At 39.2% G+C, this 15,734-nt stretch overlaps 1 protein-coding gene across 2 annotated transcripts in view; it reads right to left on the reverse strand.

Annotated features, from left to right (window-relative positions):
- The window catches only part of LOC121873228 (dynein light chain 1, cytoplasmic), a 32,071-nt gene extending 16,548 nt beyond the window's left edge, over window positions 1-15,523 (reverse strand). The window contains exon 1 of one of the 2 annotated variants that reach the window (XM_042376604.1): window positions 15,362-15,523. The gene's annotated coding sequence lies outside the window, so the exon portion shown is untranslated. The remainder of the gene's footprint in view (window positions 1-15,361) is intronic. The other variant, XM_042376603.1, reaches the window with a different exon arrangement.
- Window positions 15,524-15,734: the final 211 nt, after the last annotated feature.

The following is a 15,734-nucleotide window of genomic DNA, read 5'->3' on the forward strand; positions in this document are numbered from 1 at the left end:
AGTGTGTTTAAAAGTAGATCCCTAATTGCAGAAACTGAGAGGTTACTTCTCAGCTGGATTAGGGAAAAACAGATGAAAGGTGATTCAGTTTCTACTAAATTTATTTGTGAAAGAGCCAGGGAGATATACAAACATTTAAAGACAGAGCAACCTGGTTCTTCAGGCACAGAGTTTGAAGATTTTAGGGCCAGCAAAGGCTGGTTCGAAAAATTTAAGAAAAGAAGTGACATTTTTAGTGTAGTTTGGCATGGTGAGGCTGCTAGTGGTGATAAGGAAGGGGCAGCAAATTTTTTAGTGTTGTTTAAAGAACTGGTGGAAGAAGAAAATTATCTTCCACAGCAAGTGTTCAATGTGGACGAAACTGGGCTGTTTTGGAAAAAGATGCCCAAAAGAACATTCATCACCGGAAAAGAAGCCTCGTTACCTGGGCATAAACCCATGAAAGACCGTTTCACTCTATGGCTTGGTGCCAATGCTTCAGGGGATTTCCGACTGAAGCCTATGCTCGTCTATCACTGAGAACCCCAGGGTGTTCAAACAACAAAAAGTGGTAAGAGGAAAGCTTGGAGTTTATTGGAAGTCCAACCGTAAGGCATGGGTGACAAGACAGCTCTTTAATGAATGGACTGTTGAGGTGTTTTGCCCTTCTGTCAAGAGCTACCTAACCACCAATAAACTCCCTTTAAAGGCTCTTCTCCTCATGGATAATGACCCTGAACTTGCCAGAACTTTGGAGTAAACAATTTGACTGTGAAAGTGTTGTTTTTGCCTCCCAACACTACATCAATCATACAGCCAATGGACCAGAATGTGATCAGCAACTTCAAGAAGTTGTACATGAAGAAAATGTTTAGGTGGTGTCATCAGGCAACTTCCACTGATCATGAACTAACACTGGCACAGTTCTGGAAGACACAATTCAACATCCTGGAGGCTGTAAAACTGATTGTGTCATCATGGCAAGAAGTCTCCACTAGATCCCCCAATTCTTCATGGAAAGCACTGTGGCCATCAGTAGTCCATGATTTTGAGGGATTTGAGGAAGAAACAGTTGGACCAGGAGATTGTGCCCATTGGTCAGTCATTGGGCCTTGAAGTGGAGGAGGAGGATGTGGAAGAGCTTGTGATGTCACATGAGGAGGAACTTACTCCTGAAGACTTGAAGCAACTGGATGAGATGTTAAAGGCTGACAATGGTGAGAAGGAAAAGGAAAGTGATGACCATATGTCAACTAAAGAGTTGAAAGATGTTATTTACCACTGGGAGAAGTTCAGGAAACTGGCTTCAAGGCACCCAGATGTGGAGAAATCTGAACTAACTTTGTGTCATGTTGAGGACAATGGTCTCCTTTAAACATCCCACGTTAATGATGAGGAGAGATGCCCCACAGACCACAATTGACACTTTCTTCAGTAAAAGGCAGAGGGAATAAGATGCGAGCCCTCAGCCTTCCACTTCAAGAAGGAGTGAGGATGTTCATGGTGGAGAATCTGTCAGTCGAGAGGTTCCTGACAATTTCATGGAAGGTGACTCACCTTCCAAGAAGCAGTAAAATGCTTCTCCTCCACCTCCTTCTCTTCTCTTCTCCCTTCTCCTCCTCCACCTCCCACTTCAAATTCACATCATCATCATCCAGGAGCCTTCTACATACACACCTCAAAGTAAGTGTACATTTCTACCTTTTTTGTTGAATTTAGGCAATTTTCGGTGAGCTGGCACCAATTACCCAAAAACCCATTGAAACAATGGTTTCGGTTAACGAGCAACCTGCTGGAATGGATTGTGCTCGTTAACCGAGGGACCACTGTACCAACAAAATGAACGTGTCACTAAACCCCAGTGCAGTGGCTATAAATCTCCCCAAATTTTCAATAAATAACTTTAGAGGAGTAACTATAACCAATCTGTAACAAGCTACACTGCTTCATTCTTACTCTACATTAAAATACTTGTACTGTACTCTATTCAATAATTCAAGAAACCATGATTACTTGGTTTCTATCATAACAGCTCAGTTATTCATTACTTGAACTGAATTTTCCAGAAAATGTATATGCCAATTTTACCATCAAACTCTGTTTCTAGTTTCCAGTGTTGGCAGGCGATAGTTATCAGGAATCTATTTCATTTTTTTTATGGATTTGTAATTGATTCCATTGTCTTGGAAAAACAATAAATTATAATTGATTCGAAGGCAAATCATACTCCTGATTACATTCCACAATTAAACATACCTAATTGACATTGTGGAGAGCAAAGGTGGGTGAGGCAGCACCTCAACCATGCCACAGGACACAGTGCTGGCTAGTTCCCAAACCAAATACAGGCACTCCCCGACTTACGACGGGGTTAGGGACCGACATCCAGGTCGTAAGTCGAAATGGTCGTAAGTCAGAAATGCTTAAATAACATAGAAAATCGAAAATTTGGGTCTCTTTCTTCTCACACCACAAAACACTCACTTTTAAGCTTGCAAGCCATTTTAAAGGGAATTACAGATGAAAATTTTGTTTGTGTACAGACTTTGGGACTCAAAAATACATAATTTGACCACATTTTGGTACGACTGAGGCGGTTGCAAGTGCGGGTGGACGTAAGTCGAGTCTGTCATAAGTCGGGGACTACCTGTAGTTAAGCACTTTCCAGTTAGGGTATACTGTAATTAGACAATACGAGAAATAAGAGACGCGTGTCTCCTGTCAGTATGTTGTGAAATCAAATGAGGGGAGGGAGAGTGCGGCTGGCCAGTTACAGCTGCTTCAATACAGATGTTCACTTCCCATACACACCCATGCTCTTCATTTTCTTTTTATAGTTTTACAGTATACTGAAAATATAAAACCAACACGGTGTCCCCAGGTTACGAACGGGTTCCGTTCCTGAGGACGGAACACATGCTATGTGCATACTGTACATACAGTACAAGGTTTAAAATCCCACTGTAGTGGCAGTTGCCCCTGGTTTTAATGGTGCTAAGTTACTGTAAGAGTTTGTGTGTATGTCCACCCAGTAGTGGTGTGAGTATTTTGAGCCTGAGGGCATAGTACCAGGAGTTCGTCTGTTGGTACATATAACTTTCTCCTACCTCCATTTTAATGTCTAAATAAATAGTATTTGAATATTGTCTATTATTTACCTACAGTATCTACCGCTATTTCTTCCCTATTACTTGATACTATCATTACATATACCCATGAGCCTCCTCTCGTCACGCTACCAAAAGTTGCAAGTATTAAAGTAAAAGATTGTTATAAGAGGCGCAGGCCCTTACACCACTAATCATAGCCAAAGTCCTTATATACATACATTTAAAATCACTTAATTTAAGATAAAAAAAAAAGAAATACGACAAAACACAGAAAACTTAAGTTTAAAAAAAAAAGGCCATCAGGTAAATAAAATACAGTACTGTAAATTTCAAGTTTGACCTCGCTCATATCAGCAGGAGTTTGTAAGTCGGGGACCCCCTGTACAGTATACAGTGCTTTATTTTCTTTATTTCTAAGTACATTATGAAGTAAGAAATAATTAAAGGACGATTAATAAAGAAAGAACAGAATTTTATTAATTGAAAGTAAAAAAAATAAATAATATACTACAGTGGGGTATGCTATAACGAACGGATCCTACTACGAATATTCCTATAACGAACGGTTTTACCTATAAAATTGAGAATGCTATAACGAACGCAACTCCTACAACGAACGCGGATGAATACGGGACTATTTCGCCTGGCGCATGAATATTGTTGTACCGCGACCCACAACAAGAGCGTCAGGCGCCATCTTTGTCTCATTGTGTAGCCAGTGCACCACTGTTATTGTTGAAATTTCGTCTTTTGATGTGGAAATTCGCGTTATTTGTATAACTATTTTGTTATACAAGTATACAATTGTAACAATGAGTCGTCCAAAGCGAGTGAGAAAGCTAATAACCCTTGAAACTAAGAAAGAAATTGTAAAGAAACGTGAGAATGGAAGAAGCATTGCGAAACTTAGTGATGAATATGGGATGGCTAAATCGACTATATGTACGATTTTGAAGAATAAAGAGGAGTTAAAAACTGTGCAAGTGGCTAAGGGAATCTTTAGACTTAGCAAAGCAAAGTGTAATGTGATTGAAGAGATGGAAAATTTACTCTTAGTGTGGATAAAGGAGAAAGAAATGGCAGGTGGTAACATTAGTGAAGCTATAATTTGTGAGAAGGCTAAACAATTGTTTGAGGACCTTAAAGCCAAGACTCCCAGTGGAAGTGATAGTGATGTGCCAGTGTTTAGGGGTACCTGCATGCTGAATAACACTAAGGTAAGATAAAGTACCGTATTTTTTACATTTTCCACAGAATTTTTTCAGTGTTAAGTGGTTGTATTTGGGGGCCTGGAACGGATTAATCCTATAACGAACGAATGCTATAACGAACAAGGTTCTGGAACCAATTACGTTCGTTATAGCATACCCCACTGTATACTGTAATTATAGAATACAGCAGAGAAAGTAAATAAATACAGCAAATAGAAAATAAAGGTACTGTACATACTGTATAAATAAACCTCAGTTGTGATTTGGATTTTCAGCTAATATTGTGTGGTCTCCCATGTAGGTTTCAAGTGTAGTGCTATTGCTGATAGCATCCGCGCTGAGATTGGCTGAAGAAACCGTAAAATATTTGTAATGTGCACTCTCATTTGTTGATGGACATCATCTGGATTTGAGCAGAGTGAGCTATCGTGGCAGATTTAAGTCAGATGTAAGTGCACCCATGCACAGGAGTCATTATGAACAATTGGAAGATATTGGTCATAATTATGAACACAGGCAACACACCTGGCAACATAATTCAGTACTGTTCCATGGCACCATTACAAGCAAGTATGAAACCTGGTAATAGTTACTGAAGCACTTTTAGGCACATGAGAGGCCCTGAGCCAGTGTGTGGATGTGTGCAATACTAGAGATCATTATAAACAATTATTATGCAGATGTAGTTTTATGAACACTCATGAGTAGATGAAAGACAATAAGTGACCTAATGTCAAGGTCTTTAGCCCCTAAGTACTAACCCCATGTCCTGGGTTTTGCTATGAAATTGCAGGGAAAACAAAGCCCCTGGGTTACTAAATTTGGGAAAATTGATTTGCGGTATCTGTAGGTAACCCTAGGGTACCCCCCCCCCCCCACTATCCTCCAGTAACTTCTTGACTGTGATGCTGCCTAATGCTGCTCCACCTCCACTCTTCCTCCTGCCTCCCCTGAACCCCCCTTACTTCTCTCCATCTTGTATGCTCAGTCACCACAAAACATTGTAGCAATTTCTCCATTACACACAGTCTTTGATGCCCGGAATTCTCCGAGCTGCATTTTTTGGCATTCCGAGAAAAAGCTTTCGTTTCAGGGTATATGAACGAATTTCCCAGGATTGCATCATGTACATTTCCAGAAAAATCTCTCAGCTCCAGGCATTCGAATTTCAGAGATTGTATTATTTTATGATGTGGGAATGCATAGATGGGTAGGCTCAGTGTTCATGGGCTACGATTAGCCACTACTGTCATGTGACGGCATGGGATGATGCCCGTGATGGGTCTGATGTATATTGCAGCCTATCTCCTCAAATTCTTGCATCATGACACTTAGTTCATTGTCTGATGCCATTGCACACGCTTGTTTGCTCACTCACTGCTGTATTTGCAGGTGTGTGTTGTGCATTACTGTATCAGCATAAATCAGTGTTAAGACTTAAAAAGTGATTACATTTAGATGTACTGTACATTATGTGTGAAAGTTAGTTCATTTATGGTTTTATTTTGTTTTATTAAAGACTTAATCATATTGTAGTCAAGCTGTACAGTACATTAAGTGATAAAAATCTCCTTAGCAACCACCAGTTATGCTGTGAGCATGAGTCAACAGTGGTGTGGAGCATGAGCCAACATATGTGCACTCCAATAAGTTTAACTCCAGTTTCACTCTCACCTCCACCTCAGCCTGGATCTGAAGCACACTTAATATATTTGGCAGCTGCTCTTTGAGACGGTTAAAATACAGCAGCTCAGTTCTAGAGCAGTTAAAAAATTAGGCAGGTCCACTCCAGAGCAATTAAACTAATTTGCCAGATTCCCTTCAACATACAGGTACTCCTCAACTTACGACAACCCGAACATATTACTGCCGTGGTCGCATAAAATATTTTTCACATTATGTATTTTGATCGCGCTGTGCACTGACAAAATTTTCGTTTGTGATTCCCTTCTAAAATGGCTGGCAAGAGTAAAATTGAGAGTTCTCGTGGTGCCGAGAAGAAAAAGACACCCATTTTAGAATTTCTATGTATTATTTAAGCCTTTTCGACTTACGACCTGGTTGCTGGGACGGAACCCCGTCGTAAGTCGAGGAGAGACTGTACAGGTATACCTTTATACATTGAACAGTGTAACTAAGTGAGAAGAAAAAAACAAAAACAATGTAAAGCAAATAATACCCTAATTAGAAACCATAGTTAAAATGATAATTAGGATTTAAAACATATGCCAATAAGGTACATTTACCCGAGTTGAATGAGGAAACTGTAAAGTAGAACCTGGTTGGGGTGTGGAGTACGTAATTGAGACGAAGATGAAGGATTACCTGTCTCGTTATTAAAGGATGAACTGTTTATTGGTCCGAAGACAGATGGACAGCTTTCCTTTGTTTGTACAGATCCTTGTAGCAGTTAAAATCAATGGTTATTAACATGTTAACTGAAGAGCTACATTCTGTTTGGATCACACTGAAGAAGGCAGGTTGGCCAAGCACTCGGGTATGTCTACAGTTCATTTACCAGCTCCAAAATGCATTAGGATCTAATTAAACCTCTAGTCTAGATTAACACTTTTCCTGGTTTGTTTTTTTCTTAACAGTAATATAGTTTCAGTAAGTCGATGAGAAGTGTGACATAGAATGTGCTGCCCTGTAACTTCAAAGAAGCTCAGCCACCTTATTCCCCAAGAAGAATTTGAACCATTATTTTGATGCAAAGTAAGCAAATCCAGTGGCAAAGCAAGGATAAAGGGATGATTTTTTTTTATATAGATCACACACTCACCAAGTCCCTATCATATTTAAATGTTTATAAACATGTGAAGATCCAGTGAAAATACATCATGAAATTTGAGACTTAAGACAAACCTCACAGTATATGCCTTCTTATATCCCCTACCAGTGAATGCTCTTGAATGCCATACTGATCTGCAGTTACCATTGCATCCCCTTGGCAGGTTAGTTTATGTAACTTTACATGGGTTGAGCATTTTTTACCCAGCCATTTTACAACTGCCAATGGAACTTGCTATGTGTGCCCTGGTATCAGACATGGGCCAGTTAACCATGGCATTACTGAGGCGGTTCCGTTTACTCATCACTAAATAGGATACAGTAAATAGTTTATATAAGCTACTATTACTAGACCCTTAATTTCCTGAGAATTTTACAAATATACTTTGAAATGTACTTACTCAAAGTGAAGATATGTAATGCATGGGATTTTTATTTCACGTTTACATACAGTACCACCACACGAAAATTTGTAGAAGCACCAGGATGTGAAATTTGGGATGATTAGGTACCAGTTATGTTCTATCTAACTAGTTGTAATCAATAATGAAGGAGATACTGTATTTATTTGAAAAAGGGTTCAGTTGAACCTTGATACAATTGCAGTTATATTGATGTCTAAAATGCAATTTTTTTTTTAGATATTCCACAGAAAATGCTTTTCAGCAATAGGTTGGAAAAAAAGAAGAAGATATATTATAAAGTGATCTCTTTCACTTCACCATATACTGTACCACCTCAGCTACTGGAGGTACATGTAGTTTGTTTTCACGTGATGCTGTGGAATGGCCCACAACAAATGAAGACCTTCCCTGAATTATTTATTTTTTCTCCCTTTATGCCACTGCTCACATGCCATCACAGCACTGTTGAATAATATTAATAGTAACAATACAAAATTACTTGACTAACTAATGGACTATTGCAGGAATGGAACCATTGAATTTTGTCAATTGGTATTAATCAAGATAAGACATAACCTGTTTGTGCCATATTTTAGGGGTGCCACCATAACTGGTTTAAGAATTTTTTCCACTCGAGTGTTTTTATTTGGGTAATACAGTACTTGGTGAGTGGTCCAGCCATAGCAGCAACCTAACAAAATTTCACCAAAAAAGAAAAATCCTTTTTTACCTAGAGAAACATACAAAAATGCAGGAAGAATGTGCTTTGTGAGATATCAGTTTTGACATGCAAAATGGGTGAAGGAAGATGGCCAAACAGGACCTTGCCATAAATGTCATTTTTATTAGGAATAGTTCTTTTCACAGAAAGAAATTTTATCTATTTTGGAAGAACAAAATGGGAAATGGTAATATTTTAGTTTTGTTAGGCAAGTGTTCTTCATTTTATTAATGACTAATCATAGATTGTACCAATGGGAAAGTAAACATTACGGATGGTGACAGCGCCGGTCCGACTAATTACCCAAATGTACCCAAATGTAGCCAAATATAGCCACAATGAAGTCAAATAATGGTCCTACATGAATAAATCGGACTGCTAATCACTTCTCGACTAGTATTTGGTGTCAGGAAGTCACAAAAATTTGGAAAACTTACTTTAATTTGAGTTAATAGATCGCGTGCATGTACCGACGGAGCGAGTAATTACCCAAATGTAGCCGCAATGAAGTCAAATGATGGTCGTACAAGCGTAATTCGGGCTGTGAATCACTTCTCGATTATTATTTGGTGTCAAAGTAAAAAAAAATTGGTAAACTTAATTTAATCCAAGTTGTTTTGTGTTAGGTTAGGTACATGCACTTGATCTATTAACTCAGATTAAATTAAGTTTTCCAATTTTTTGTGACTGACACCAAATACTAATCGAGAAGTGATTGGCAGTCCGATTTATTCATCTAGGACCATTATTTGACTTCATTGCGACTACATTTGGGTAATTCCTCGCTCCGTCGGTACATGCACGCGATCTATTAACTCAGATTAAAGTAAGTTTCCCAATTTTTTGTGACTTTCTAACACCAAATACTAGTCGAGAAGTGATTGGCAGTCCGATTTATTCATCTAGGACCATTATTTGACTTCATTCCGGGTACATTTGGGGAATTAGTCGGACCCTGACAGCGCCTCTAAAAAGGTGCAAAAATTTTTTTTTAAAGAGAAATGACAAAATTCATTCCTGCATTTTTTTTTAGTATTTCTCGAGGTAAAAAAGCTTTTATCCTCTCTGAGTAATTTTGCCAGGTTGCTAAAAAGGCTGGGCTACTTTTGTCAGGGACAGCATTACCTTTATTAGTACAGTACAGTACACCCTTGCTATTCGCGGGTGATACTTTCCAAGGAATGGCGAGAATAGGCAAAACCGCAAATAGCAACTTATACGACCTTAGTGCCCTACTGTATACCTCCTACCAAACAACTGACCAGCCGCGGCAGCACTCGTCCCCCTCCTTTAACTCGTCTAATATTTCAACTTTCTTTGTCAGGGTCATCATTGACTTCTGCCTTTTACATTTCACTCCACTAGCACTGACTAGGCAGTCTTTTATGGGTCATTTCACACAGAAACACTAAAGTTTTGAGAGTACAACACAAGATGCTGCGTGTGGTGACTCGTCGTGCTGTGGTAAAAAGCTTGCAAGCTAGCCACCATCTGCTTACCGCGAATGGGAAGGTCTACTGTACTGTATTAAACGATTCTGGAACCTTCCGAGGCATACAACAACTTTTTTCCTCCTATACAATTGCTTACACACCAACAAAGATATAAATAAATAATAAACTATGTATTACTTCAGCAGAAACTACCAACTAAGTGAGAAGGTATCAGAAGGTAGTTTTTCCCATCATCCGAAGGAGTTTAACGATTTTTTTAATTCACCAAGGTGTTGCAGGCATATAAGCAGTGGTGAATGTTTAATGGCATATACTTGTACAGCTACTCCTCGACTTACGACATACTCGACCTACGACAACTAGCACATACGACCGCCGCAGTCGGTACCAAAATTTTTTCAAACGGCGCGCATATTTTCGAGACTGAAACGTTTCCGCCCCGTACGAGAGCGTCGCGTGGGCTGGGTTGCCTCGTGGCTACAGCATCCATGCCGTAGAGCGCTTATTTGGTGTCGATAGTGATCGCGTTGTGTACTGACAATATTTTCGTTTCTAATTCACTTTAGAATGACTGGCAAGCGTAGAAGTGAGAGTGCTGGTGGTGCTCAGAAGAAAAGGAGACAGTCAATTACGAGATGAAAACAAAGATAATACGGTTATGCAATATGAAAATGGAAAAACGGTAGCAACCATTTCACACGGCCTAGGTTTCTCGCACTCGACCATATTGACAATTTTGAAGGACAAGGAACGTATTCGTGAGGTAGTGAAAGGAACAGCACCTATAAAGAGAACAATAATAACAAAAAAATGACAAGGTCCTATTCATGAAATGGAAAAATTACTTGTGGTATGGATGGAAGATCAGATACAAAAGTGTGTACCCTTAAGCCTTCTAACCCTACAGGCTAAGGCAAGAAGCCTTTTTGAAAGCCTAAAGGAGCAGGCAGGAGATGAGTGCGACCAAAACTTCACAGCAAGTCATGGGTGGTTCCAAAGGTTTAGGAACCGCTACAGTTTGCATAGTGTAAAGGCGAGTGGAGAAGCAGCAAGTGCTGATGTGGGTGCTGCCAAAGCTTTTAAGGAGGAGCTAGATCATGTCATCGTGGAGGGAAATTATGTGCCTGAGAAAATATTTAATGTGGATGAAACTGGCATATTATGGAAGCGCATGCCAGAATGGACATACATCCACAAAGAGGCGAAAACAATGCCAGGATTCAAGGACCAAATCACACTTCTGTTAGGGGGGAATGTAGCTGGTTTCAAGATAAAGCCCTTCATGATATATCATTCAGAGAACCCAAGGGCTTTTAAACATGTCAGCAAGCACACACTGCCAGTGTTTTATCGTAGTAACAAGAAAGCTTGGATGACCCTAGTACAGTTTGAGGATTGGTTCCTGACTTGTTTCATTCCACGAACCAAGGAGTATTGTCTGCAACAAGGGATTGCATTCAATATTTTGTTAATTTTGGATAATGCTCCGGGACACCCACCACACTTGGACAACCTGCACCCTGATGTTAAGGTAGTCTACATTCCACCTAACACTACCTCTATCATCCAACCCATGGATCAAGGGTGCTATTGCTGCTTTTAAAGCGAATTATTTACGTACGACCTTCGCTGTGGCTGTTGCTGCTACAAAAGGTGAGAAAACGCTCAAGCATGGGATGAGGTTACAGGTCAGTGCATGAATGGAATATGGAAGAAAGTCCTGAAAAGATATGTGAACAGTGTCAGAGGATTTAATGAAGAGAAGTAATTTCTGCAATTAGTAACAAGATAGTGAAGTTGGGTAAACAGCTGGAGTTAGAAATTGATAATGAAGATGTTGAGCAGTTGGTTGAGTGTAGCAGAAGAGCTAAGTAACAAGGATCTTATTGAACTGGAAGCACAGAAAATTGCAGAGGAAGAAGAGTCAAAATGTAGAACAACCACCTGCACCCCCCAAAAATTTTTCAGTGAAACAAATGGCAGAAGAGCCATTTGCTACAATTAAAAAGGGGATGCAAATGTTTGACGGAATGGATCAAAATGTTGAGCGTTCTGCAAAAGTTGACAGAATGATCCAAGATGCACTTGCTTGCTACAGCGAGATTTACAATGAAAAGAAAAGGCAAACTGTGCAGCCTAAATTGGACATATACGTTAAGAAGTCCCCCCATTGCTGTCTCCTCATGCACACCAGTGCTGCCTTTTCATTCCCCTAAAGATGATCCAATACCTTCAACAAGCAAGTTTCCCCTATATGTTAACCTGTCTGAAGAAAGCGACATTGATGACCCACCCAGCAGTGTCTCCTCCTCTGCTTCATCCAGTTAATGTAGTCTCCATGTATAATTAAGAAATTATGGGGGCCCCCGTGTGCAGTCAGCTGACTACATTAAAGGTAAGTGCACAGTAACACTGTATTCATTCTTCATTATTGATTACTTTTACTGTACTGTATTTCATTTTAGATTTTCTATGTATTATTTTTTGCATTTTCGACTTTCGACCAATTCGAGTTATGACCTGGATTTGGGTACCTAACCCCGTCGTAAGTCAAGGAGCAGCTGTATATACAATGGGAAGCTCAAGAATTATAAAGTGGAAATATTCCTATTACTGTATCCCAAAAATCAAGTGAAATCAATATGAAGGCTGGCATCCCCAAAATAAGTAACTACGCTAACATAAAATGCTGTGGTTCTCTCCTGCTAAAATCAGACATAGTTCAGTGATAGATTTTTAAAGTACAGGAGGTTCCCGACTTACGAACGCCTGCCTACACAAACGAGGCAAAACTTTAAATTTACAATATTTTAATTACCCGATGACTCATGTTTTAACTTTCATTTACTGTAATGTGTCATTCTATTTCTTCTTTTCTCTTAAATTAAGTGATTTTAGATGTATATAAGGACTTCGGCTATGATCTAATGGGACTTTAAACAGTGTACGTATGGTATGCACAAAGCATGTGTTCCGACTTACGTACATTTCCGACTTAAGAACGTCCTCAGGAACGGAACCCGTTCCTAACCCGGGGACCCCCTATACAAGTAGCAAGTAGGCAAGGCAATGAAATGGTGTTTAGGGAAATTGATATGGACATTCTTGTTCACAAAAACTGGCTTATCAATAAAGATCTTATTAGTTTCATGTCCTGTACAGTGTCCTAAAAAATAAGGGAAAATGTTTTAGAATACCAAGAGGTTAAAAGTAGAATTCTTTTTTTTTTGGAGAAATGATTTTTGAACCAATTGTGATATGACCAACTCCTGAGTTTGTTTGGAATCAAAGGCAGGAAAACAAAGATCTGGTCAAGCAAATACAAACCTATTAATATTTTTTTTCAAAATCATTTTTCCATAAAAAAATTTCCATATATTTTTTGAATCAGAAGGTTAATCTACTTTAAAATCATATCCGATTTTCTTTGTACATGGCACATGAAACCGAAGATCTATCAGTGATTATTGGTAAAGAAAAGTTACCTCATTACCTCAAAACTACCAGTTTAGGTGCACAAGAACAGTACGTACATATACCTTTTACTTCTATTCTCTTCGCCAATGATTGGCTTGTTAGCCGCTTGGGTGGTCAGTCGCACCTCTTTTACGCATTGTTAATAAGTACTGGTTTTAGAATGTATCTGTACTTAAACTAATGTTGGTCAAGTCTGGTTTTGCCTGAAATCACAATCAGTGCCGTCACAACGCTCGACGGATTGTTCCAAGAGGTTCCAGTTCTCACTCCGAAAAAGTTTGCCCTGACAATTTTCTGAATTTATGGCTTCTTCAACCTCGAGCTGTGACCCCTCGTAGGGCAGGCAGGTATTATTTAACTTTCAGACATAGTGCCCCCAATAGTTATAAACTACTGAAACATTTAGATCTCACTATTCTGAGCATTTTGAACCCCATATATACATGGCAGAAATGGACAATAGCAACACAATTTAATTTAATTGATCTTAAGTAGTTTTCAGTCTTCATCTGTGAGATGTTATCTGCGCATCAGGCATGTGCAATGTTGACCGACGTCATAGTCGTGACCAATGAGGTATTGAAGTCACGCAATTTTTTTTTCGACCAATAACATTTGATTTTTTTTTCAAAGGAAGCAGCCTGGGAATGATTTTAATTTCATTGACCAGTTTCACAATGGCCGTGGTGGAGGTTGGTTGTCATTTGTGCTCCTACGATTATTATTATTTTAAGTTTATTGCCGAATTTTACGAGAAAGACGATCATTCTATCCAATTCTTACGTATTCCCGGTCCTTCCACCTCTAAGTAAGGGGTCAGGTTAGGCCTACCGGGGTTAGGTTTGGTTTTGTTAGGTCAGATGACTTGTTTTCGTTTTATCCCCCACCCAAAATCCCCGATTTCCCAGGCTCTCCCCCATTATTGTTGGGGGAGGGGGGGGAGACCAGCAATTTTCGCCAAAAATGAAGGTCAGATTCGTTTAAAATACACCAAAATACACTGGAAAAACATATTGGTCAACCCCTAGGGACTCATGTTCTAAAGTAAAAATTTACTGGCAGGCATCCACCAGCTCCAGGTATGAAAAAAATGACCGAGTAATGCCCTCTGAGATTTTTAAAACTTCAATTAAGTCACTTCTTGCCTGTCTATAGTATAAGCTAGACAACCGAGGTGTCCTTTGGACATTTTTAATCAAGTGACAGTCAAATATACCTCGGGGATCAGACCAGGTGACAGTACTCCAAACTGGAAAGCACCTCACTCTTGAAGTATGGTGAAAGACATAGTTTAGAGACCGTGTCATTTCGTTTGTTAAGCGCCAATTACATCGCCAGACATGAATGACATAGGGGTGGGAAAATAAAATATTGACTCATGAATCCCTGTGGTTTTATGGCCCAAACTCCTTAGTAAATAACATTTTCTACACAAATATCAAAATATTTTGTCTAGCCATGAAGTATAACCTAAATTGCTTTCACTCAAATCAATATGCACTTGTATTAAATGTACATTTAAGGACAAGTGCTCTTGGGAACTACTGTACATTATACTTAGTTCTGGGCTGTTAAGAGATACTGTTCACTTAATGATTATTCTTTTTTTAATAATTAAAAGATCATTTCAAGTATAAAATACTATTAATGGTTCAGAGTATTTGTTTCTTAACTTCACGAAAGGACCCATCTTACTATATAAAAAATTACCTAGGAGCCATTCCTTTTATTTTTCAATGGTCTTGTGTCCTTATTAGGTAATAACCAATGACACTTTAACTCGGCCTCCCGAAGTTAGTTATAAACAGCTATACCCAAAGTATTACACTCATAATACCACCAAATTTTACCTGAACTTGAGGTTAGCAGAATTAACGCTCACAGGAATGTACTACTGCTACAAGCCTAATCAATCACGGTGGGAAGTAGAAGCACGTGCAACATCTAATGTACAATAAAAATATAATCACTGGAGATTAATGCATGATTAACAAGATACATGTCCTAGACAATACAAGAAGCTTTACTTGACAACTTAAAAATGATTGGTAATACACCTTCCGTACACACGACGCCTCTTTCTCATCCTTCCCTCTCTAGTATGCAGACGACGCGCTAATCAAAATAATCAGCTTAACAATGTCTACAATACTACATAAAGCTTATATGCAGTGTTAGAAGGGTATATACAAAGCAAATACAGGACAATGCTCACCTGGCGTGAGTATGTGAGGGAGCGGTTTGTGTGGAACAGGGATGAAGGAGGTGCGAGCTGTAGTCTGTCACTGGTCCCGCTGCCTGCCTGACTGCCGCCGGCTGCCTCGAGCCCTCATTGGTCCACACCCCGCGTCTTCTGGCCGCGTCTTCTGGCAGACCACAATGCTCGGGACACCATCGCGCGCCGTTTAATATTTAAGAAACCAAAAGGGATTCTCTAAGGTGTGGGAAGGCATTCAACTTACTGGTAGAATTCAAAGGAGATAGAAGTGAAAGCTTGAATTTTATCAAGATAAGATGCTTTGATTTTTTTAAATATGCTGCATATCAATATTCCTTACATAAAACAGAATATGTAACAGCTTTTCACT

Source organism: Homarus americanus, unplaced genomic scaffold (genome assembly GCF_018991925.1).
Source record: "Homarus americanus isolate GMGI-L3 unplaced genomic scaffold, GMGI_Hamer_2.0 scaffold32929, whole genome shotgun sequence".
NCBI classification, from domain to species: domain Eukaryota; kingdom Metazoa; phylum Arthropoda; class Malacostraca; order Decapoda; family Nephropidae; genus Homarus; species Homarus americanus.